The sequence below is a fragment of the Mesoplodon densirostris genome, chromosome 5 (genome assembly GCF_025265405.1).
Source record: "Mesoplodon densirostris isolate mMesDen1 chromosome 5, mMesDen1 primary haplotype, whole genome shotgun sequence".
In the NCBI taxonomy this organism is placed as follows: Eukaryota; Metazoa; Chordata; class Mammalia; order Artiodactyla; family Ziphiidae; genus Mesoplodon; species Mesoplodon densirostris.
In genome coordinates, this window is record NC_082665.1 from 1,057,731 (window position 1) to 1,082,013 (window position 24,283).

Genomic DNA, 24,283 nt, shown 5'->3' on the forward strand with positions numbered 1-24,283 from the left:
TAGTTTTCTGAGTACAGGTTTTTACCTTCTTAGTTAGGTTTATTCCTAGGTGTTTTATTCTTCTTGATGAGACTGCAAATGGAGTTATTTCCTTAATTTCTCTTTCTGATAGTTCATTGTTAGTGCATAGAAATGCAACATATTTTTGGTATATTAATTTTATATACTGGAACTTCACCAAATTCATTGATGACCTCTACTAGTTTTTTGGTGACAACTTTAGGATTTTCTATGTATACTATCATGATATATGCAAAAATGACAGTTTTACCTCTTCCTTTCCAATTTGGATTCCTTTTACTTCTTTTTCTTGTCTGATTGCTGTGGCTAGAACTTCCAATACTATGTTGAATAAAACTGGCAAGAGTGGGCATCCTCATCTTGTTCCTGATCTTAGAGAAAACACTTTCAGTTTCTCATCATTGAGTATAATGTTAGCTGTGGGCTTGTTCATATATGACCTTTATTATGTTGAGGTATGTTCCCACTATACCCACTTTGTGGACAGTTTTTATATTAAATGGATGTTGAATTTTTCAAAAGCTTTTTCTGCATTTATTGAGATGGTCATATGATTTTTATTCTTCAATTTGTTAATGTGGTGTACCACACTGATTGATTTGCAGATGTTAAACCATCCTTGCCTCCCTGGGATAAATCCCACTTGATCATGGTTTATCATCCTTTTAATGTACTGTTGGATTTGCTTGCTAACATTATAATGAGGATTTTTGCATCTATGTTCATCAGTGATATTGGACTATGATTTTCTTTTTTTTAATGATATTTTTGCCTGGTTTTGGTATCGGGGTAATGCTGGCCTCATTGAATGAGTTCTGAAGCATTCCTTCCTCTGGATTTTTTGGAAGAGTTTGAGAATGATAGGTGTTAACTCTTCTCTAAATGTTTGGTAGAGTTCACTTGTGAAGCCAGCTGGTCCTGGAATTTTCTTTATTGGGAATTTTTTTTATTACTGACTCAATTTCATTAATGGTAATTGGTCTGTACATATCTTCTGTTTCTTCCTGGTTCAGTGTTGGGAGATTATACATTTCTAGGGATTTTTTCCATCTCTTCTACATTGTGCATTTTATTGGCATATAGTTTTTTGTAGTAATACCTTATGATCCTTCGTACTTCTATGGTATCAGTTGTAACTTCTTTTTCACTTCTGATTTATTGATTTGAACCCTCTCTTTTTTTCTTGATGTGTCTGGCTAAAGGTTTACCAATTTCCTTTACTTCTCAAAGAACCAGCTCTTAATTTCATTGATCTTTTCTATTTTTTGGCCTCTATTTAATTCATTTCTGCTCTGATTTTTAATAATTTCTTTCCTTTTACTAACTTTGGATTTTGTTTGTTCTTTTTCTAGTTCCTTTAGGTGTAAATTTAGGTTGTTTATCTGAGAATTCTTGTTTCCTGAGGTAGGCTTGCACTGTTATATACTTCCCTCTTAGAATGCTTTTGATGCATCCCATTGATCTTGGATCATTGTGTTTTCACTTTCATTTGTCTCCATGAATTTCCTGATTTCTTCTTTGACTTCCTCAGTGATCCATTGGTGGTTTAGCAGCATACTGTTTAGTCTCCAAGTGTCTGTGTTTTTTGCAGTTTTTTTTCTTATAGTTGATTTCTACTCTCATAGCATTGTGATGGGAAAAGATGCTTGATATGGTTTCCATTTTCTTAAACTTAACAAAACTTGTTTTATGGCCTAGCATGTAATCTATCCTGGAGAATGTTCCATGTGCACTTGAAATGAATATGTATTCTGCTAGGTGGAATGTTCTACATATATCTAATAATTCCATTTGGTCTAATGTCATTTAAGGCCTGGGTTTCTATATTGATTTTCTGTCTGGATGATCTGTCCATTGATGTAAGTGGGGTGTTAAAGTCTCCTACTATTATTGTGTAACTGTTACTTTCTCCCTTTATGTCTGTTAATATTTGCTTTATGTATTTAGGTGCTCCTATGTTGGGTGCATATATATTTACAATTGTTATACCTTCTTCTTGGATTGATCCCTTGATTATTATGTAATTTCTTTCTTTGTCTCTCATTACAATCTTAGGTTTAAAGTCCATTTTGTCTTATATAAGTATTGCTATACCAGCTTTCTTTTCATTTCCATTTCCATGGAATAGCTTTTACCATCCCCTTATTTTCAGTCTGTGTGTGTCTTTAGATCTGAAATGAGTCTCTTATAGGCAGCATATAGATGAGTCTTGTTTTTGTATCCATTCAGACGCACTAAGTCTTTTTTTTTAAACTTCCTTCCTTCCTTCCTTTCTTGGCTGCATCAGGTCTTAGTTGCAGCTCATGGGATCTTTCACTACGGTGCGCAGGCTCTTCATTGAGGCATGCAGGTTCTTTGTTGTAGCGGGCAGGCTTCTCTCTAGCTGTGGTACATGGGCTCCAGAGTGTGTGGGCTCTGTAGTTGTGGTGCATGAGCTTCAGAGCATGTGGGCTCTGTAGTTGTGCACGCGGACTCTGTAGTTGTGGTGCGTGGGCTCAGTAGTTGCAGCACGCAGGCTTAGTTGCCCCACGGCATGTGGGATCTCAGTTCCCTGACCAGGGATCGAACCAGCGTCCCCTGTATTGCAAGACGGATTCTTAACCACTGGACCACCAAGGAAGTCCCCACCCTAAGTCTTTTGATTAGAGCATTTAGTCCACTTACATTTAAAGTAATTACTGATAGGTATGTACTTATTGCCTTTTTTTTTTTTTTTTTTTTTTTTTTTTTTTTTTGCGGTACGCGGGCCTCTCACTGTTGTGGCCTCTCCCACTGCAGAGCACAGGCTCCAGACGCGCAGGCTCAGTGGCCATGGCTCACGGACTCAGCCGCTCCGTGGCATGTGGGATCCTCCTGGACCGGGGCAAGAACCCGTGTCCCCTGCATCGGCAGGCAGACTCTCAACCACTGCACCACCAGGGAAGCCCGAGGTTGTTTTTGTAGTTCCTTTTTCTTCCTTTCTTCTTCTTTTGCTCTCTTCCCTTGTGACTTGGTGAATATCTTCAGTGTTATTTTTGGATTGCTTTCTCTTTTGTGTGTGTCTATCTATTACAGATTTTTGGTTTGTGGTTACAGGAGGTTTATATACAGCTATACATATATGATTTTAAGTTGCTTAACATATTTTAAGTTGCTGATCTCTTAAGTTCAAATGCATTTTAACAACCCTGCATTTTTACTCCTCTTGCCCTATGATTGCTGGTTTTGATATCATATTTTACATCTTTTTGTTTTGTGTATCCCTTAACTACTTATTGTGTACATAGACTATTTTACTACTTTTGTCTTTTAACCTTCCTACTAGCTTTGTACGTGGTTGATTTACTACCTTTATTGTATTTTTGCCTTTACCAATGACATTTTTCCTTTTGTAATATTCATGTTTCTAGTTGTGGGCTTTTCTGTTTTGCTTAAAGAAGTCCCTTTAACATTTCTTGTTAAGCTGGTTCAGTGGTGATGAACTGTTTTAGCTTTTGCTTATCTGTAAACTTTTTATCTCTCCATCAAAATGAATGAAAGCCTTGTCAGGTAAAGTATTCTTAGTTGTAGGTTTTTCCCTTTCATCACTTTAAATATATCATGCCACTCCCTTCTGGCCTGAAGTTTCTGCTGAAAAGTCAGCTGATAGTCTTATGGAAGTTCCCTTGTACTTAACTTGTTGCTTTTCCCTTGTTTCTTTTAATATTCTCTTACCTTTAATTTCTGCCAATTTAATTACAATGTGTCTTGGTGTGATCTTCTTTTGGTTGCTCCTGCTTGGGACTCTCTGTGTTTCCTGGACCTGGACGTCTGTTTCCTTTCCCAAGTCAGGGAAGTTTTCAGCTATTTTGTCTCTAAGTATGTTCTCTGACCTTTTCTCTCTCTCTTCTCCTTCTGGGACTCCTATAATGTGAATGTTACTACATTTGATATTGTCTCAGAGGTCTCTTGAACTTTCTTCACTTCTTTTTATTCTTTTTTCCATTCAGCTTCAGTGATTTCCAATACTCTGTCTTCCAGCTTGCTCATCCATTCCTTTATATCATTTAATCTATTGTTGATTCCTTCTAGTGTACTTTTAATTTCTGTTATTGTATTCTTCATCTCTGCTTTGTCGTTCTTTATATTTACTAACTCTTTGTTAAAAACTTCTAACTTCTCACTCTGCTCATCCATTCTTCTCCCAAGTTTTTGATCATCTTTGTGATCATTATTTGAACTCTTTCTCAGGTAGACTGCTTATCTCCACTTCACTTAGTTCTCCTTCTGGGGTTTTATCTTGTTCTTTTGTGTGGAACATGTTCCTCTGTCTCCTCATTCTGCCTAATTTTCTGTTTTTACTTTTCCCAGCCTTGGAGATGTGATACGTCCTATGCATCACAGCAGAAGACTCCCTTCTCGTGAACAGAGCTATATGATCTAGATTTGCCCCCAGTGTGTGTTACCTGGATCCTTCTGTTGTGGTGGGCTGACTACTGTGGGTGGTCTGGTAGACATGGTGACCCCCACTGTGGTTGGTTGCCAGGCCCTGCCTAGTGCAAAGGCCGGCAGCCACTGGTTGGTGGGGCCAGGTCACAAGGCAGATGTGGCTGCAGAAACCAGGGGGTTCCCAGGGCTAATGCTGGCTCACTGGTGGGTTCTGGGGTATGTGTCTGTGGGGCAGGTGTCCCCAGATCTAGTGTCCACCCGCTGACGGGTGGGGTTAGAATCCAGGAATTCCTGGGGCTGGTGCCTGCCCAGTGGTGGGTGAAGCCAGGTCCTGGGGCTAGTGCTGGCCCACTGGCAGACAGTGCTAGGTCCTAGGGTCTAGCTTCATGGCCCAGGGGTCCCAGAGCTGGTTTTGGACCACTGGTTGGTGGGGCCAGTTCCTGATACACCTGGCTGCAGAGTACAGGGTATCCCGAAGTTTGTGTAGGCCTTCTGGTAAGTAGGGCCAGATCCTGAAGGGCCTAAAGTGTCTCAGAGCCAGTTTTGGCCTGCTGGTAGGCAGGGCAGGGGCTCAGTGGGTCCCAGGGTTGGTGCCAGCCTGCTTGTGGGAGGGCTGGATCCTGCCATGGCAGGCTGCAGGGCTGTGGTGGTCCTGGTGCTACTGTCTTCCTGCTGATGGGCGGGGCTGGTGCCCAGGGGTTTCTGGAGCTGGTACCTGCCAACTGGTGGGTAGATCTGGGTCCCAGGTTCTCTGGCTACAGGGCCAGAGTCTAGCGTCTATGCGCCAGTCTGTTGGGCTGGGTCCTGGGTCCTCTGGTGAACAGGGCAATATCCAAGGGAGACTATGGGCTCAGGGGGGTCTTACGGCAGTCTGCCTGGTATTGGATGAGGCTGTGTCCCCATCCAGCTATTTGCTTGGCCTGAGGTATCCCCTGGTACCTACAGGCTGGTGGGCATGGGTGGGGCTGGGTCTCAAGGCTAATAAGCCAGAGAGAGGATTCCAAAATGGTACTTGCCAGCAGCAGTGTCCAGGTGGTAGAACAAGCTCCCCAAAATGGTTGCCTCCATTGTCTATGTCCCCAGGGTGAGCTCCAGTTGCTTCTTGCCTCTCTGGGAGACTCTCCAAGATCAGTTGGTAGGTCTGACCCAAGCTCCTTTCAAATTACTGCTTCTGCCCTGGGTCCCATAGCATATGAGATTTTGTGTTCACCCTTTAAGAGTGGAGTCTCGGGCCTCCCTGGTGGTGCAGTGGTTGAGAGTCCGCCTGCCGATGCAGGGGACACGGGTTCGTGCCCCGGTCCCGGAGGATCCCGCATGCCGCGGAGCGGCTGGGCCCGCGAGCCGTGGCCGCGGAGCCTGTGTGTCCGGAGCCTGTGCTCCGCAACGGGAGAGGCCACAGCAGTGAGAGGCCCGCGTACAGCAAAAACAAAAAAAAAAAAAAAAAAAAAAAAAAAGAGTGGAGTCTCTGTTTCCTGCAGCCCTCTGGCCCTCCCAAAAGTTAGCCCCCTGGCCTTCAAAGCCAAACGTTCTGGGGGCTTGTCTTCCTGATACAAGACCCCCAAGACGGAGAGCAAGTGGCACTTGGACCTCTCATACCTTGGGGAAAACCTCTGAAATTGTAATTATTCTCCCTTTCATGGGTCCTCCATCCAGGGGTACGGGTCTTGACTATACTACAACTCCATCCCTCCTACCCATCTTATTGTGGTTCCTTCTCTATATCTTTAGTTGTAGAAGATCTTTCCTGGTAGATTTCAGTCTTTCTCATAAATAGTTGCACTGTAAGTAGTTGTAATTTCGGTGTGCCCATGAGAGGAGGTGAGCTCAGGGTCTTCCTACTCCACCATCTTGGCCAAGCTTTCAAAACACATTATTTTAAAGTACACATGGAACATTCTCCAGGAGAGACCAGACGTTACACTAGAAAAACAAATCTCAATATTTTAAAGGATTGAAATCACACAAAGTATGCTCTCTGATGGCAAGGGAAAGAAATTCAGAAGTTAATAACACAAACAAAAATTCACAAGTTTGTGGAAATTAAACAACACATTCCTAAATAACCAAGGAATCAAAGAAGAAAGCACAAAGAAAATTATAAAATACTTTGAAATGACTGAAAATGAAATCACAACATACCAAAACATGGTAGGCAGCGAAAGTAGTGATTAGAGAAAGTTATAGGTGTAAATACCTATATTAAAAAGGAATAAATATCTCAAATCAATACCCTAACCTTCCACCTTAAGAAATTAGAAAAGAACAAACTAAATCTAAAGCAAGCAGAAGGAAGGAAAAAACAAGTATTAGAGCAAAAATAAATGCAATAAGGAAACAGAAAACAATAGAGAAAAAAAACAGTGAAACCAGAAGTTGCTTCTATGAAAAGTTAAAAAAAAAGCAAAAAACTTTATCCATATGCACCAAGAAAAAGACAGAGAAGACTTAAGTTACTAAAATCAGAAATGAAATTAAGAACCTTACAGAAATAAAAAGGATCATTAAGAAATATTATGAACAATTGTTCACCAACAAATTACATAACCTAGGTGCAATGGCCAAATTCCTAGAAAGACAAAAACTATCAAAACCAATTCAACAAGAAATAAAAAATCTGAATAGACCTAAAACAGGTAAAGACATTGTCTTAGAAATTGAGAAACTTCCCACTTTTCCCAAGAAAAAGTCCAGGACCAAATGGCTTCACTAGTGAATTCTGTCAGACATTTAAAGAAGAATGAACACCAATCCTTCACAGACTCTTCCAAAAAATAAAAAAGGGCACTTCCCAATTCATTATGAGACCAATATAATCCTGATATCAAAACCAAAGATATCACAAGAAAACTAAGTACCAATATGCTTCAAGAATACATATGCAAAAATCCTCAACAAAACAATAACAAACTAAGTCGAGCAATACTGTATATAAAAAGGATTATCCACCATGACCAGCTGTGATTTATCTAAGGAAGGTAAGGTTGGTTCAACATATGAACATCAATCAATGTAATGCACCACCTTAATGAGGGACAGAAACCACATGTTCATCTCAGTAGATTTAGAAAAAGCATCTGACAAGAACAATACTCTTTTGTGATTAAAAAAAAATTCAACAAAATAAAAATAGAAGGAAACTTCCTCAACCTAATAAAGGGCATCTACAAATATCCACAGCTAACAACATAATTAATGGTGAAAGGCTGAAAGCTTTCCCCCTAAGATCAGGAAGAAGACAAGGGTGTCCACCTTTGCCAGAACAATTCAACATTATACTAGAAGTTATAACCAGGGCAATTACACAAGGAATAAAAATACAGGGCAACCAGATTAGAAAGGAAGAAGTAAAATTCTCTATATATCCATAGAAAACCTTCAGAATCCACAAAAAGCTATTACAGCTAATAAATCCCACGTTCATGGATTGGAAGACTTAATACTGTCAAGATGGCAATATTCCCAAATTGATCTACACATTCAATGCAATCCTTACCAAAATTTCAGCTGCCTTTTATGCAGAAATTGACAAGCTAATCCTAAAAATCATATGGAAATGCAAGGGACCAGGAATAGCCAAAACAATCTTAAATAAGAACAACAAAGTTGGAGGACTCGCACTTCCCAATTTCAAAACTTACCACAAAGCTCCAGTACTCATGACTGTGTGGTTTTGGCATAACAATAGATATATAGATGGACGGAATCAAACTGAGAGTCCAGAAATAAACCCATATTTTATGGTCAACTGATTTTCAAAAAAGGTGTTAAAAGACCATTCACTGAGGGACAAGTCTTTTCAACAAATGGTGCTAGGACAACTGGAGAGCCACATACAGAAACTCCTCCCTCATACCATATATAAAAATTTACTCAAAATGTATCAAAGACCTAAATTTAAGAGCTAAAACTTCACAAGAAAACACAGGCATGAATCTTTGTGACCTGGGATTAGGCAACGTTGTCTTAAATATAACACCTAAAGCACAAGCAACAAAAGAAAAAATAGATAAATTGGACTTCATGAAAATTAAAACCTTTTGTGCATCAAAGGACACTATCATGAAAGTGAAAAGGCAACTCACAGCTGGAGAGGAAATATCTGCAAATCATATATCTGCTAAGGGATTGGTAAACAATATATAAAAAATTCTTACAGCCTAACAATAAAAAGACAATCCAATTTAAAAATGGCCAAAGGATCTGAATAGACATTTCTCCAAAGAAGATATACAAATGGCCAATAAGCACACGAAAAGGTGCTCAAAAGCATCAGTCTTTAGGGAAATACTAATCAATACCACAAGGAGATACTACTTCACACCCACTAGGATGGCAATAATCAAAAAACTGAAAATAAGTGTTGGTGAAGATGCGAAGAAACTGGAACGCTTATGCATTGCTGGTGGGAATGTAAAATGGTACAGCATCTTTGGAAAACAGTTTGGCAGTTATTCAAAAAGTTAAACGTAGAGTTATTATTTGACCCAGCAATTTCACTCCTAAGCATATACTCAAAAGAACTGAAAACATGTATTCATACAAAAACTTGTACATGACTGTTGAGAGCACATTATTTACAACAGACAAAAAAACAGAAAAAATTCAAATGTATACCTACTGATGATAAGCAAAATGTGATATATCCATACAGTGTAATATTATTCAGCCATAAAAAGGAATGTACTGATACATGCTACAGTGGACCATGGATGGACCTTGACATTATTATACTAAGTGAAAGAAGCCAGGAACCAGAGGCAACTTATTTACGACTCCACTCATATGAAAAGTACATATTAGGCAAAACCTTACAGACAGAAAGTAAATTAATGGCTGCCAGGGGCTGGGGGAAGGGAGGAATGGGGAGTGACTGTTAAGAGGTATGATGTTTCTTTTTAAGTGATAAAAATGCTCTGGAATTAGGTAGTAATGATGGTTGCACAACCTTGTAAATATACCAAAACCACTGAATCTAAACTTTAAAAGGGTGAATTTTATGGCATGTAAACTATATCCTGAAAAATTTTAAGTAAATTAAAGGAATTTTAAAAATTAAAAAAAGTGAAATCAAGATACTTTTAGAAAAAAATCAAGAGTGTCTATGTACTACCAGCTGATGAGCAAAAATGGAATTTCTAAAGAAGCCTCTTCAGGTAGAAGGGAAATGACCCCAAAATGAAGTTCAGAAATGTCAGAGAGCAATGAAAAGCAAAGAATGGATAAAGAGGTGAATAAGTCTAAATGAACACTGCCAGTATGTTAAATACTAACACTGTTTTCTGTTTGTTTTTTGTTGTTTGTGGTTTTTTGTTTGTTTGTTTTGAGGTCATGCTGCGCGGCATGTGGGATCTTAGTTTCCCGACCAGGGATCGAAACTGCACCCTCTGCAGTGGAAACACAGAGTCTTAACCACTGGACCACTGGGGAAGTCCCAATACTAACATGATTAATATTACTTAGTTGAGTTTAAAAAGAGCATACAGGGCTTCCCTGGTGGCGCAGTGGTTGAGAGTCCACCTGCCGATGCAGGGGACACGGGTTTGTGCCCCAGTCCGGGAAGATCCCACATGCCACAGAGCAGCTGGGCCCATGAGCCATGGCTGCTGAGCCTGCACGTCCGGAGCCTGTGCTCTGCAATGGGAGAGGCCACAACAGTGAGAGGCCCGCGTATCACAAAAAAAAAAAGAAAGAAAAAAAAAGAGCATACAGAATTAAAATATACAATTACAGTCACACATAAATCTGGAGGGGTGAATGGAGTTCAAGTATTCTAAGAAAATGATCTCTGCATGGTCCAGGAAGAAGGTATAATGGCATTATCTGGATAAGTTAATAACACATTATCTAATTTACACGGTTACCACAAAAAGAAAGAAAAATAGAATATAACCTCCAATGTACTAGAAATAGTGGAAAAGTAGAACGATTTTTTAAAATCATAATACTAGTTTCAAATAATACTAGAGAAGAGAGAAAAATAAACACAGAAAATGTAGGACAAGAGTGTCATACAATAGGTTTGTAGATTTAAACTCAAATAGATCAGTAATTACATTCAATGTAAATGAGTTGAATGTTCCCATTAGAGGGCAAAAATTATCATATTGGATGGAAAAAAATCTAACTGTGTAATCTTTACAAGAGACATATCTAAGGTATAAAAATATAGTAAGGCTGAAAGTAAAATGATTTTAAAAAAAAGATATCATGCAAATATGAGCCTAAAGAAATCTGGTGTGGCTATATTAGCATCAGACAATTACACCATAAAGGCAAAGATACTTTACTAAAGATACATTACTAGAGATAAAGAGAACCACACATAATAATTAAAGTCTGAATTCGGCAGGAAGACATAACAATTTTAAATTTGCATTCCCCTGATAACATCGTCTCAAAGTATATAAATAAAAATTGACAGAACTGAAGAAGAAATAAGACAAATCCATAATCACAATGAAAGTGTGTAATTATCTTAGTAATGGATATAACAACCAGACAAAAAAATAGTAAGAAAACAGAAGAAGTGAGTAACATGCTTATCAAGTTAGCTGAATAGAATATATAGAACATTGAACCTAATTCTTTACAAGCACACAGGAACATGTGAGAAAACTTATACACCATATTCTGCTCTAAGGCACATCAGCAAATTTCAAAAGATTTAAAATAAAGAGCAAGATCTTTGGGCAATGCAGTTGTGATGGAAAAGAATAAAATAAGAAAATATGCATATGTCTGGAAATTTTTAAATATTCTTCTAAATGACCTACAAATCAAAGAAAAATATCATAATGGCAATTACTGTCTTACCTCAGGCTGCTATAACAAAATACCATAGATTGGGTGGCTTAAACAATAGATATTTATTTCTCATTTAGTTCTGGAAGCTGGGAAGTCTGAGAGCAGGGTGCTGACACGGTCAGGTTCTGGTGAGGGCCCACTTCCTGGCCTTGCAGATGGCTGCCTTCTTGCTGTGTCCTCACATGGCAAGGAAAGACAGTAAGAGAGCAAGCTCTCTGGTCTCTTCATATAAGGTACTAATCCCGTCATAAGAACCTCACACTCATGACCTCACCTAAACCTAATTATCTCCCAAAGGCCCCATCTCCAAATACCATGACTTTGGGGGTTAGGGCTTCAACATAGGAATTTGAGGGAGGAACAATTTAGTGCATAGCATATATTAAATAGTAATGAAAATACCTCAAGTCAAACTCTGTATGATACAGCTGAAGTGTTATTTATAAGGAAATGTACCACCTTAAATGCACATTATTAGTAAAAGATAAAAGCTTCAAATTAATAAGCTAGGCATTCATCTCAAATTAGACAGTGAACAGCTACAGGAAAATTATGGGCCAATTTTACTCATAGACATTGACTCAAAAATTCCCCCTAAAATATTAGTCATCAGAATCTAATCAATACACTGTAAGACTAGGCTAGTATGGGCTTCCCTGGTGGTGCAGTGGTTGAGAGACCGCCTGCCAATGCAGGGGACACGGGTTCGTGCCCCGGTCCGGGAAGATCCCACATGCCGCGGAGCGGCTGGGCCCGTGAGCCATGGCCGCTGAGCCTGCGCGTCCGGAGCCTGTGCCCCGCAACGGGAGAGGCCACAACAGTGAGAGGCCCGCGTACCGCAAAAAAAAAAAAAAAAAAAAAAAAAAAGAATAGGCTAGTATGAACAAGTTATGTTTATATAGTGGTCATCTGTGGGTGGTGGAATTAAAGATTTTTATTCTGCTTTTGATGTTAATCTTTATTTTATAAAATTTCTAAATAAGCACTAATTATTTTATGAATCAGGAAAAAAATATTTTTGAATTCATAATATTCTTCTGATCTCTCATCTTTTTGAAGTCAACTATTTAAAAGAATGGTGAGAAGAACAAGGGCTCATTCAGAACAGCCATTTCATCTGAGTAACCATCAGAGCTATAAGACCTTATATGTTTCAGTGCCTCTATGTGGTTGAAAACAAAGAAAGGGTGGATAGGAGTAGAAAAGGATTTACAAAGGATTTACAAAGATAGGGACGTGATAATAGCAATTCATAGGCTTTTTGCCCAGACATTAAGGGAGCGATCTCATACACAAATGTGTCTATAAATAGAATACTGCACTTTAATGAATAATTTAAAAGCACTTTGCAAACAGGGTTAAGAAAACAGGAATCTAAATGCTCAAAAATCAATAGTTCTGTCCTATCCCAACCTGGTGAGTTACAGAAACAGACGCTTGAGTTGTATCCTTTTAAAAGAAACACTGGAAGCTGGATGGTTAAATATCAAAAAGCTTAAAAACACCTACAAGTTTTGACATGATAATTCTGCCTTTAGAAATTTATCTTTCAGAAATAATTGGTGATACACACCATGAGTTTTGTATAGGATACTTATTAAAGCATTATTTATTATGGTAAATATTTTAAAGAAGCATAAATGTCCAGCTATAGGAAAGAGGTTCAATAAATTGGGATTCCCACTGAAATATTATGCAGCCATTCAAAATCATATTTTAGAAGAATATGATGACACAAAAAATGCTCACTATCTACAAAGAAAGTTGTTTATAAAACATATCATGGAATGAATTCCAACTTTAGGAAATACATATCATACATATATAAAAGTAGGAAAAAATTGGCAATCCTTGAGTGGTAAGATTATAGATGATGTTTATTTTGTACTTTATACTTTCTGCCTGTATCTCAAATAGATTCAAACACCCTTCATCAGCCTAAACCCACTTCTAGTGAGGGTAACTGGGAGGTGAGTACAGATTTGGTACACTACCCTTCTACAGCTGCATAACAAACCATCACACACTTAGCAACTTAAAACACATTTATTATCTCACAGTTTCTGTAGGTCAGGAGTCTGAACAGGCTTAACTGGGTCCTCTGCTTAGGGTCTCATAAGGCTGCAGTCATGATGTTGGCTGGACTATATTCTCATCTACAGGTTTAACTGGGGAAGAATCTGCTTCCAAGCTCACTCGGGTTGTTGGCAGTCATTTCCTTGCTATAGGACTAAGGGCCCCTGCTTCCTACTGGCTGTCTCTGGAGGTCGCCCTCAGCTCCTAGAGGCACTTACTCAGGCCAGCAAAGAGAATCTCTAAATTAGTTTCTAGCAAGATGGAATAATGGAATTGACATCCCATCACTTTTGCCTTATTCTACTAGTTAGAAGCACATCACAGGTCCCACCTCAATGGGGATGGGGGTATTATACAAGGGCATGAATACTAGGAGGAGGGGATCACGGTGGCGTCAACTTCATTCATACAGTCTGTCCACTTTACCTAGCTTCCCAGCGCAGAGCTCAGACAAAGGAGGGAAGCTTACACTTGGATGTGAAGACTCTTCTGATCAACCACTCATAAACGCAACTGAACCCTGCCCTCTTCAGCTCTGAGGCAGGACAGTACTGTAAACAGTGAAGGGAGCATTCAGCACAAGTCAGGGTTCATGTAGAGAACTTCAGCATGTCCTGTGCCAGCCTTGAAGGATGGCTGAGATTTAGATCTGTGGGAAGGAATGAGAAAGGGAGCCTTTTCCTCTGCAGTAAGGAGAGGTGGAGAGGCAGGAATTCCCAAGGTGGGTTCTGGAGAAAGTAAGCAGCAGGACGGTTTGTTCAAAAGAAACACAAACAAATATGATGTCTAGCTTCATATTCTAACTGGTCCCTTGATAGGCAACATAGTTGCAAAAACTACGAACAAGACCTAGAGAGGAAGACAGTTCTAATTTTGGCTAATTCAGCAGCACTGACATCAATTCGCCTCTATAGTGTGGTAAATATTACTAATATTTACCAGTATCCAGTGGTCCTAAACTTCCAGAACATGGAAGACTCTACCTCCCTGCCCCATTTGAAACTAGGCATGTCCAGAACGACTCCCTCTAGCCAAAGAAATGTGAGCAGAATGGACCAGCTTCTAAAGTGATTAACTGCAAGAGTCTCCATGTTCTAAAAGGGTCCAGATCTAGAACAGTGAAGAAGCAATACTGCCAAACTTCCAAGGAACAAACATCCCTCCCTTTCAGAAATTATTACAGAGATGATGAAGCATCATAGTGATACCAAATCTGATTAAGAGCAATACAAGAAAAGATTATTAGTCAATACTTCTTATGAAAATATATGCCAATATCAAAAGTGAAATATTACCATATTGGATCCAATAATAATTTTTAAATGTAGTATATCATGACAAAGTAGAGTTTATCCCAAGAAATCAATGATGGTTCAAAAGTAGAAGATTAAAGTATTTCACCTCAGAGTTCAAAGAAGAAAAGATGCAAAATTATCTAAATAGGTAAAAAAATCATTTGATAAAATTAAAAATCTATTAATGACTTTAAAAAATCTTTTATCAAGCAATTAGTAGATAAGACCATCCTTAATCTAGTAAAAGGAATCTACCAATATATAGCAAACTTCATATTTAAGGCTTTGAAAACATTGCCTTTAAAGTGAAAAACAATATTAGGATAGCCTTACCACAATTTCTATGCAAGTTTGTCCAGTGGTCCAAACAAAGGGAATAAGACAAAGTAAAAAATAAAATAAAAGATTTAAGGACTAGGAAGGAGGAAATGAAATTATCATTATTTACTTGGAGAAATTGGAAACAGATCCACACATTTGTGAGGTCTGGTAGGTTTCAAAGGCAGCACTGCAGATCACTGGGGAAGGGATGGTCCTCAATAAATAGTACTGGTAGAATTGGTTGTGCATTTGGAGAAAATCTAAAATCATAGCTCTACCTCATGCCTCACACAAAAGTAAGTTCACAGTAGAATGTGAAGAGAAAATAGTTCTTTTAAACTTTTAAGAGGAGAATATCTTATGACTATGGGGTAACAAAGGATTTCTTAAATAAGACTTAATAACCACAGACAATAAGAAAAAGATTGATAAATCTGACTACATTAAAATTAAACATCTGTTCATCAAAATAGCGATTTTAAAAGGATAAAAAACAGGACACAAATAGAATCCAGAATATATAAAGAACATCTAAAAAGCTATAAAAGGAACAACCCAGGCAACAAACAGACAAACCATATAAGAATACAAATTATAGACTTGAAAAGCCAAGTGGCCAATAAATGGGTAAAAAAATATCCTCAAACTCACTAGTAATCAAGGAAATAGAAATTAAAAGTGAGATATTTTATATCTACTCAACAGACAACAATTAAACAACTGAAAGTATAAAGGATTAGCAAGGATGTGAAGAAACAAACCTTTGGAAAATACTTTAACAACAGCTCTGAGGTTGGAACTGGGCCTGCCCTATGACCCCACAATCCCATGTGTACATGTATACCTGATCCATTCTCCCCTGAGTACACAGCACAGAAGAAAAGTGGACCAGTGGGACATGGCAATTAGCAGGGGTGGAGGCTGACAGGCTGCTTAGAGGAAAACTTCAACTGGGACGCAGGCCAGGTAAGGCAATGTAGAAGCCCGTCTTGTCAGGAGATGAAACTGGGGATCAGAACCGTGCTTACTTAGGGCAACTTCCTCATCAACAGCACCTGCATCAGTTTATCTTCTACAGCCAATCTGAACATGTTACTTCCTCCTTCAATTTCACCAGCTAAAACTTTCTAGAGCAGAGTTCCAACTTACATCAGTTTCCTGCAGCTGCTCTGAAACACTTTCCATTGAATTTAATGGTTTAACACAACACAAAGTAATTATCTTACAGTTCTGGAAGTCAGAAGTCAGACACAGGTCTCGTTGGGTCAGAATCAAGGTGTCAGCATAGCTGTGTTCCTTTCTGGAGGCCTGGCTGGAGAACCCACTTCCTTGCCTTTTCCAGCTTCTGGAGGCTGCCTGTATTCCTTGGCTCGTGACCCCTTCCATCTTCTAAGCCAGCACTGAGGAGGAGAGTCCTCCTCATGTCACAGCACTCTGACACTGGCTCTTCTGCCTCCCTCTTCCACATTTAATGACCCTTGTGATAACTATGGGCCCACCTGGGCAATCCAGGATCATCTCTTTGTTTTAAAATCAACTAATTAGCAATCTTCATTCCAACTGCTACCTTAAATCCTCTTTGACATGTAAAATGTCCACAGGTTCTGGAGATTAGGATGTAGACAGCTTTGGGAAGCCATTATTGTGCCTACCACACCTCTCCTCAACGCTACCCCCCCACCCCACACCTCTAGCAGAGTCCCAACCCTTTCACAATGTCCCCCACACCTCCAGCCTCAGCAGCACCATACACCCTGTCCTCCAACACCACCAACCTTCTGGCCTTTTTCTAATCAGTGCGTGCCCATCCATGCCCAAACAATTACAACCCAAACTCCAGGGCTCAGCACAAAGGCCACCTCCTCTCTGAAGCCTTCTTTGATTCCCAGCCTAAATGAGTCACTTCCCCTCAACACACCAACCCAGCTTTCTGTGTATCCCAGTTGCTGCACTGAGTGTGGCCCCCTGTAACCATCTGTTTTCATGTCCTTTCCTCAGTCCAACGTGGTGAGTCCTTCGATGATATGAATGCTGTCTCATTCCCCTGTGGGTTCCCAGATCCTAGCACAGGGCCTGGGAAACAGTAGCACTCAGAGAGTATTTCTGAAACTTGGAGGAGGCAGAGAGAAGCTGCCCTGGGTTTCCCTCAACAAAACAGATGTCAAAGAATAACCTGGGTTAAGTGTACAGCTAACAGGGCCAAAGAACTATTTCAGATGTTCATAACAAAAACACCTCAACAATCCACTGCTTCGTTTGATGCACAATGTATTATCACATGGAAGAATCTCTGTACCACAAGGGACACCCATTATTTTTTATTGCTAACCTGTGGGGCAAGTCTAAAGTAACAGACCACCTCAAGAGAAATAAAGGATTTATCTAAAATGATTTACAAAGATGTACTCAAAGTTATAGGCAATTGAGTAGATGCTGCTGCAACACAGCACGAGGGCCTGGCAATTGCCCAACAGCCCTACTATATTCTCAGAGGGCTCCAGTCCCTCTCCAGGAAGGCTGGGAAGCACCATGCCGGTGACGCTGAGGGATGTTACAATCAACCCTGTTTAGGGGAAAACAAATCGCCTCTACATACAAATACATGTACATACTATAATAAAGAGCACGTTTTTAAAGAGGGTGTTAGTTAAGCAAACAGGGTCTCGTTTAATTTCAATGGTTTGTTACTTGATGTCCATACTCCAGCAAGAAAATTCTCACCTGGGGTGAAGGAGACTAAGCAAAGAAAAGTAAATGTTGACTCAGCACAATTATGCACTTTAGAAAAAAAAGAGAGACATTAACATGCCTTGAGTCTTTAAAAGGCATGCTTCCATTCAGGTTCAATAGAATTCCCTTGTTCAACTCTTCTGTAAAAGTGTGAATTCTGAAATTCATTTTAAAACTTCAAAAACTATTCTCATGCTGGAAAGGAAATTTGAGACGGGAAAACAGAAATAAACGACACATATTCAGCACCATGGACAGTGGACCCAGGATACTTGTTGAGAGTCCTTGCAGCAAGAGCTGAGAGCTAAGAGACACCAGAGCCACCCAAAAATCTACAGTATTCATCCTAATGTTCAATGTGGGAGTGTCTCCAATACATGAGCAGGTATTTTTGTTTGTTATGGCCCAAAGGACAGCCTTCTTCTCCAGAGGGTTGTACAACTTTCATCTACCAAGATCTGCTTCAGTGATCACTTTTACAATAAAGCCCTGGGATTTCTGTGAAAATAGGAATGACTCTGCCATTGACACATGGCTACAGGTCCAGAAACTGAAACTGTTGAAACAGAAACAGTGTCCAGCCTTGAATAGCTAGATTGTTTCAAGGACCTCACGGAATTTCTGCAAATATAAACGCGGCATGCTCTCAGCCTCCCCTGAACATCAGAGGAAAAAAATAGCTTCTTTCTAAACATCTAACAAAACGAGCCCATGTGGTGAAATTTTCTCATAAATACCTTTAAACATGTAATCATAAAACTGTGTATTTTCTCAAACTCTGAACTAATGAAGATATCTGGAAAAGAGATGTTCTGAAGTTCAATGTCACCACTAATCAGCACCACCTGTGGCAATACCGGTCCCAAAGCCCTGAATTCTACACAGGATATCCAATCTTTTCAGTTAAAAACAAACCCAAAAAACTCCTTTTACCATTAAACCTTTTTTCAAAACCTTATAATATTGACTATTAACCAAGAAAATGCATGAAGTTATATATATTCTAACACACTTGTAATGAAATTTCACTGTGTAAATAACAGCACCTACATACAAGAGAAAAATGTCAGCACTCAAAAGTGACCAAAGTCAGTCAGTCAGTCAGACTGCACTTGTATTTGAAGACCCCTTGATTTCTGGTGGATCTCCAAGTCTGAACACACTACCCACAACTACTCCAGCTCCTCTGATGGGAGGATCAGTGAGATCACTTTGGATCTTGTCAACAATCCCTCCAGAGTGTCACTGTTCTGCAAACAGTCTCTGGGCCAAAATGCACACCTCTTAAGACGTTTTAAGATGATGAGTTGTTCTCGTGCACGAGGGGACTGGAAATCAGTTTTCTTCAATAGGAAAGCACCTCTGCACACTTCCTTTGGTTCCCAATTCTAAAGCCAAGTTCAAAGAACAGAAAAGGGGCAACAGTTCACCCGCTGACAGCAAGTTAAAGTTCGGAAGGACGTGGGCGCGCCTGTGCCAGAGGAATAGTGTGAACTGGAGGGTCGGTTTACTACCCTGTCTAGTCCGGAAAGGTCTCTCATCAAGGCCCCGCTACCCTAACATTCTTTTTCGTGAATTACGCATCATAAATCCTCATCACCTCGGAGTGCTGTTAGCTGACACGCAGGGCCAAAGAGACCCAGAAGTCCGCGTTGCCTCAGAGGAAGGCGGGGGGAAGATAATCCACCCTAGGCACGAGGTTTAAGACCTGGCTTTTTGTTAACTTGCAAATTTGCTGTGCAACTTATATACTTGAGAGTAGTAAGGAGAAAAAAAGGAGAAACGCCACCGGGCAAAAAGAAAAAAATAAACACTCTCAGCAAACAATACTTCCAGAGCGGAACACTTCTGGGAACAATAAGAAACACCTTCTGACTCGCCCCCAAATAAAAGAAGAAAATGCAGTAACTGACGGGAGGAGCACGCACCCGCCCCATCTAACCTGCTCCTGGCTTTGACACGGGGTCGCAGAGAGACGCAGACACTAGTCAAGGAGGCAGATGCCGGGAGTGTGAGAAGAGGGGACACAAAGCGCGTCCGCACGGACCCCCTTCCTGCTGCCGCGGGCGCCGTGGTCCCGGACGCCGCCCCCGCCCTCTGCGCGCCCCTCCCCTCCCCTCCCCTCCCCTCCCCTCCCCTCCCCTGCGTCCCGCCCGCCCCGAGCCGAAAGCCGACGACGTGCTTTCCCCCAAATCTCTCCTCAACCTGACGCGACGAAACTTAAACCGTTTTGAAACGTAAGCTCCATAAAGTCCAGAGCAGAACCGTGGCGGACGTTTACTGACAGGCAAGCGTTAACTCCCCTGTTTCTGGAAGCGCGGTTCTTGTTTACAACTTCTGGATTTGGGCGGGGGGAGGGGAGACAGGGCAGCCCAGGCGGGGTCCTCATTCGCCCGAAGTCACTTCATCACTTCCCTCTGAAATCCTCCCCGCGTCCAGTTTCCGTCCTCGGAACATTTCGTGAGCTCGTAGCGCGGCCCGGGCGTTAACTTGAGGAGGGGGCGCCCCAGAGTCCCGCTGGGACCTCCCGGACCCCGCCTCCCGCCCCGCCCCGCCCCGCCCCGCCCGGCAGACGACCCGGCTGCCGTCCAAGTTTGTCCGGGCCGGGCGGGGGTCTTCGGGGCTCTCGGCGGGGCTCAGTCGGGCGAGACCTGCGCCCCACGCCCGGCACTGACCCCGAACCCGGCCACGGGCCGCCGATCCCCGGCTCCACAACGACCCCGGCCCGGGCCCCAGCTTGACTCCCGATCCCCGGCCCCGACCCCGACCCCGACTCTCGACCCCCGATTCTCGTCCCCGATCCCTGGCCCCGACCCCGGCTCGACCCCGGCCCCGATTCCGACCCCCGACCCCGGACCCCGGCCGGTCCCCCGGCTGGGACCCCGATTCCCCCACACTCGATCCCCGGCCCTGCCCGCGACCACTCACCTGTCCCGCGGCAGAGGGCGTGCCCGCGGGCCGGCCCGCGGGAGGGCGGCCGGGGCGGGGCTGGGGGGTGGGGACAGGCGATCCCGGCGGCGGTGGAGCCTGAGGCGACCGAGCCTAAGGCGACTGAGGCGACTGAGGCGGCGGTAGCAGCTCCTCGCGCTCCAGGCGAGGCACTGCGCGCGGCGCGGGCCCGCCCCCTCTGCGCCTCCGACCAATCCCGCGCCGCGCGCCGCGGCTGACCCCGCCCCTCCGTGGAGCTGGTCCTCGCGAAAGCGGGCGCAGCGGGCCAATCGAACGGCGGAACGGCGACGGGCTCGGCCAATCGGAGCTCAGGAAGCTCTGCAGAAAGAAACCAATTAGCGTGGAGGGGGCGGGGCGGGGCCACGGGCGGGTCACTGAGGGGGCGGGGCCAGATCCGGGAGGAGCCCAATGCGGGGCGGGGAAGTGAGCGGCAAGGGGCGGGGCCAGGAGCTGGCGGTCCCCAGCCGGGGCGGGGAAGAGGGCGGGGAGAGGGGCGGGTCCACAGGTGGGGTGGGGTGGGTCGGGTTCCAGAACAGGACGGAGGGGTGGTAAGGCAGGATGAGGCCACCACTGGGGGCAGGGCAGGAGGCGGGCCAGTAATCGGGGGCGTGGCCAGGGGCGTGGCCCAGGACTGAAGAGGTGTGGACACGGGGAGGAGGGCACTGGTGGGGGAAGGGCGGGTACCCTCAGGGGCGGGGGCGCGGCCTGGATGGTCTGAGATGCCAGCTGAACTGCACCCGCCCGGGGTGCGACCCCGCCCCCGCTTCTCCCAGGGTGCCAGGTCCCGTGGTGAGGGTGAAAGCGGGCAGTCCTCCGGCCTGGGATTGCGCCCCGCCGTCCCCCCACCTGCCGCGAGCTGGACCCCCACCTGTCCCGGTCCCTCAGCAGGTGTCCCTTCTCCCTCCCGCGCTGAGTAATCCCTGAGTCTGGCCGCACATGCCCTCCTACCCGCCGGGCAGACCCAGGACGCGGTGAGCTTGCGCATAGATGTTTGCAGGTGCCCGGTCAGCACACCTGTCCGCAGGTGACCGGAGGGGACAGAGAATGTCTCTGGTGTTTTTGTTCCGTTACCCTTTTTCTATACCTCCTGGACTGCGATATGCTTTGTTTTGTTTCTATTACGGTCATTTTCGAGGCACTGGACCCCAATGTCCCATCCTTGCGTTGCGGCTGTCCTTAGCATAGGATTCTTTCTTGCAGCGCAGCTTCTAAGGGCTTGAGCCAGGTCACAGGCACCGCGGCAGGGGGCCGGGCCGTGGAGGCGGGCAGGGGTTCTGGGATGCTGCCCTCCCCTGGAACCCCTGTCCAGAGCTGGACCCCCCCCGGATCTGCGGTGGGACGGCCCTCAGCCTTGCTCGGCCTCCTTAGGCCTTGGAGAAGAGGAGGGGTCAACCGGGTGTCCAGACACCTCCAGGACGGTGGGACTTCTGACCCCAGCACCCAGCAGCTCAGGCCACCAGGGCAGGACTTGGGGACTGGCCTGGGGACACAGCTTTGTCCTCTGCAGGCAGTCCTGCTCACGGGCCCATTGGCACCCGTTTGCCCTGGACTGGGGCAGGAGGCATTTCCCAGGCCTCTCCTTTGTGAACTCATTTGCAAGCTGATGACCTGGTGGTAGGAGGGCCGCTGGAAGCCCACCCACTCAAAGGTCACCATTATGACCCCTTCTTTTTGTGGAAGTGACCATAGCACCTGGAGCCTCACCACAGTATGCAAGGGGCCCCACTGGCACCCAGAAGCAGGCAAAGCTGGGCTACACTCAGAAAGTTCACACTGTCCACCCCAGATGCAGGGCAGCAGTCAGTGAGGGCATGGGGGCGGGTCAAGAAGAGCTGTGTGCTCGTTCGTCTTCACATGTCACTCGTGTAATTCAAAGACAAGCTTTAAGAAAGAAAGGACCCAGGTGGGGGTGGGGTAGAAGAGCTGTGGGTGGGTCCATGGAAGGGCGGCAGCCCCGGGAGAAGCGGGCGTGCTGGCCACACCCGGGGCGTGCGGCCTTCCTGAGAAGGGGGTCTCTGAGGCAGGGGTCTAGGAGCCCGTCTCGGCCATGCAGGGGCACCTGTCACGTTCCGTCCCATCAGGGAGGCATGGTTAACCGTGTGTTCTGGAGGGGCCTCTCTGGGGTAGGGAGGGGGTGCGGCAGGAGAAAGAGGGGGACGCCCTGTCGGGTTGGCCCCACGAGACGTGATGCCAGGAAGTGAACAAAAGGGATGGGGGCAGGACTCGGACCCAGGGGAGGGACCCCCAGAGGCCCGGCCTGGAGGGATGTTCAGTGTCCCGACTGGTGGCCCTGGCTGGCAGCCTCACCTTGACTTTGCAGGCAGAGAGGCCAGAGGGACCCTGGGACCTTGCTTCAGAGGCCAGCGCAGGGTGGGGTTGCAGGCAGAGCACCCTCAGCCCCCCCAGATTACAGGCTGCCAGCCGCCCACTTTCCCATCCTCTCCAGGAGCCTCGGCCTCTCAGCTGCCTCATCGCCTTCTGAGACACAGTTAGTCATTAGGAAAGTAATGACAGTGTTTTGGGGACAGCATGTTGGACCCTAACAACTTTCAATTATTTCCAGTTCCTGCCGACCCTGGGAGGGAAAGAGCTGCTCACCTCGTGCTCCCGCCCTTGACACACGAGACAATCCACGTCGCCAGCATATTATCACGGATTAGCAGACCTCTGCAAGCCAGGCTGCTGAGGGGAGCAGCCTCCACCCCCAGGCCACAGCAGCTAGGCCAGGGCCTGGAGCAGGCCTGGCCTCATCCCCACTAAGTGGACCACCCAGTGGTCAAATTCTGCAGTGTGTTCCGGGGACTTCCCCTCCACCAGCACCGCGGATGTGTGGATGTGCGTTGGCTGCCCTCTAGATCACTGTCATTGCCGCTGTCCTTTCCGAGAGAAGCACACCCAGGGGCCCGTGTTTATAAATAACTCCCTGGTGTCTTGTTGGGGGCACAGGGAGCAGGGAGGGAATGGGCCGCGTAATTATCATCTGCTGGGAATGATGTCAGACTTAGCCCTGGGAAGTCTCACAGCACTCGGGCTTCCTGATTGTCACACACACCCCTGCCACTAGACAGTGGTGGTAGTGGGGGGGGGGGGGTGGACACGTTATCAAGGCTGGAGCCTGGGCGGGGGCGGGGGCCCAGATCAGACGGCTAAAAGGGCGGGAACATAGCTAAGCACAGAAAGCAGTCCCAGGGTGATTTGTGCCAATGTCCCCACAGATGTGTAGACGCCCCCCTCCCAGGTGGCCTCACACACAACCCCCAGCACCCCTGCCAGGGGGAGAGGTCTGGAGCGTTCGAACTGAGTCTTCTGTGGGTCTGGGGCGTCACTGGGCTTCCTCAGTGAGAACTCACATGGTCATCACAACCACCCCCAATGCTCAGCCTGAGCACAAGGACACAGTTTGCTGAGCTGGACCGAGAAGTTGCTGCTAAAATCCCCTTCACAAACACAGAGGTAGAAGGCCCTCTTCCCAGGACCACAGCCCCGGGCCCTTCTGCCCTGCAGAGCTGCCACTGTCCCAGCAAAGAAAGCCGCCTGGGGGAGGCAGGGCTGGGTCACAGGTGACTCTGACAGCCAAGCGATGAGTGAACATCAGAAAGCAAGTAAACCAGTCCCTGCACGAGCTGCGCTGGTCAGGAGAGTGCACCCGGGCTGCACACAAGTGCTTCCCTCGGGACGTA

At 44.6% G+C, this 24,283-nt stretch overlaps 1 protein-coding gene across 7 annotated transcripts in view; it reads right to left on the reverse strand.

Moving 5' to 3' along the window:
* PCBP3 (poly(rC) binding protein 3) overlaps positions 1 to 20,747 on the reverse strand; it is a 211,537-nt gene extending 190,790 nt beyond the window's left edge. For all 7 annotated transcript variants that reach the window (XM_060100331.1, XM_060100338.1, XM_060100336.1 and 4 more), the window contains exon 1: positions 20,583 to 20,747. The gene's annotated coding sequence lies outside the window, so the exon portion shown is untranslated. The remainder of the gene's footprint in view (positions 1 to 20,582) is intronic.
* Between the last annotated feature and the right edge of the window lie 3,536 nt (positions 20,748 to 24,283).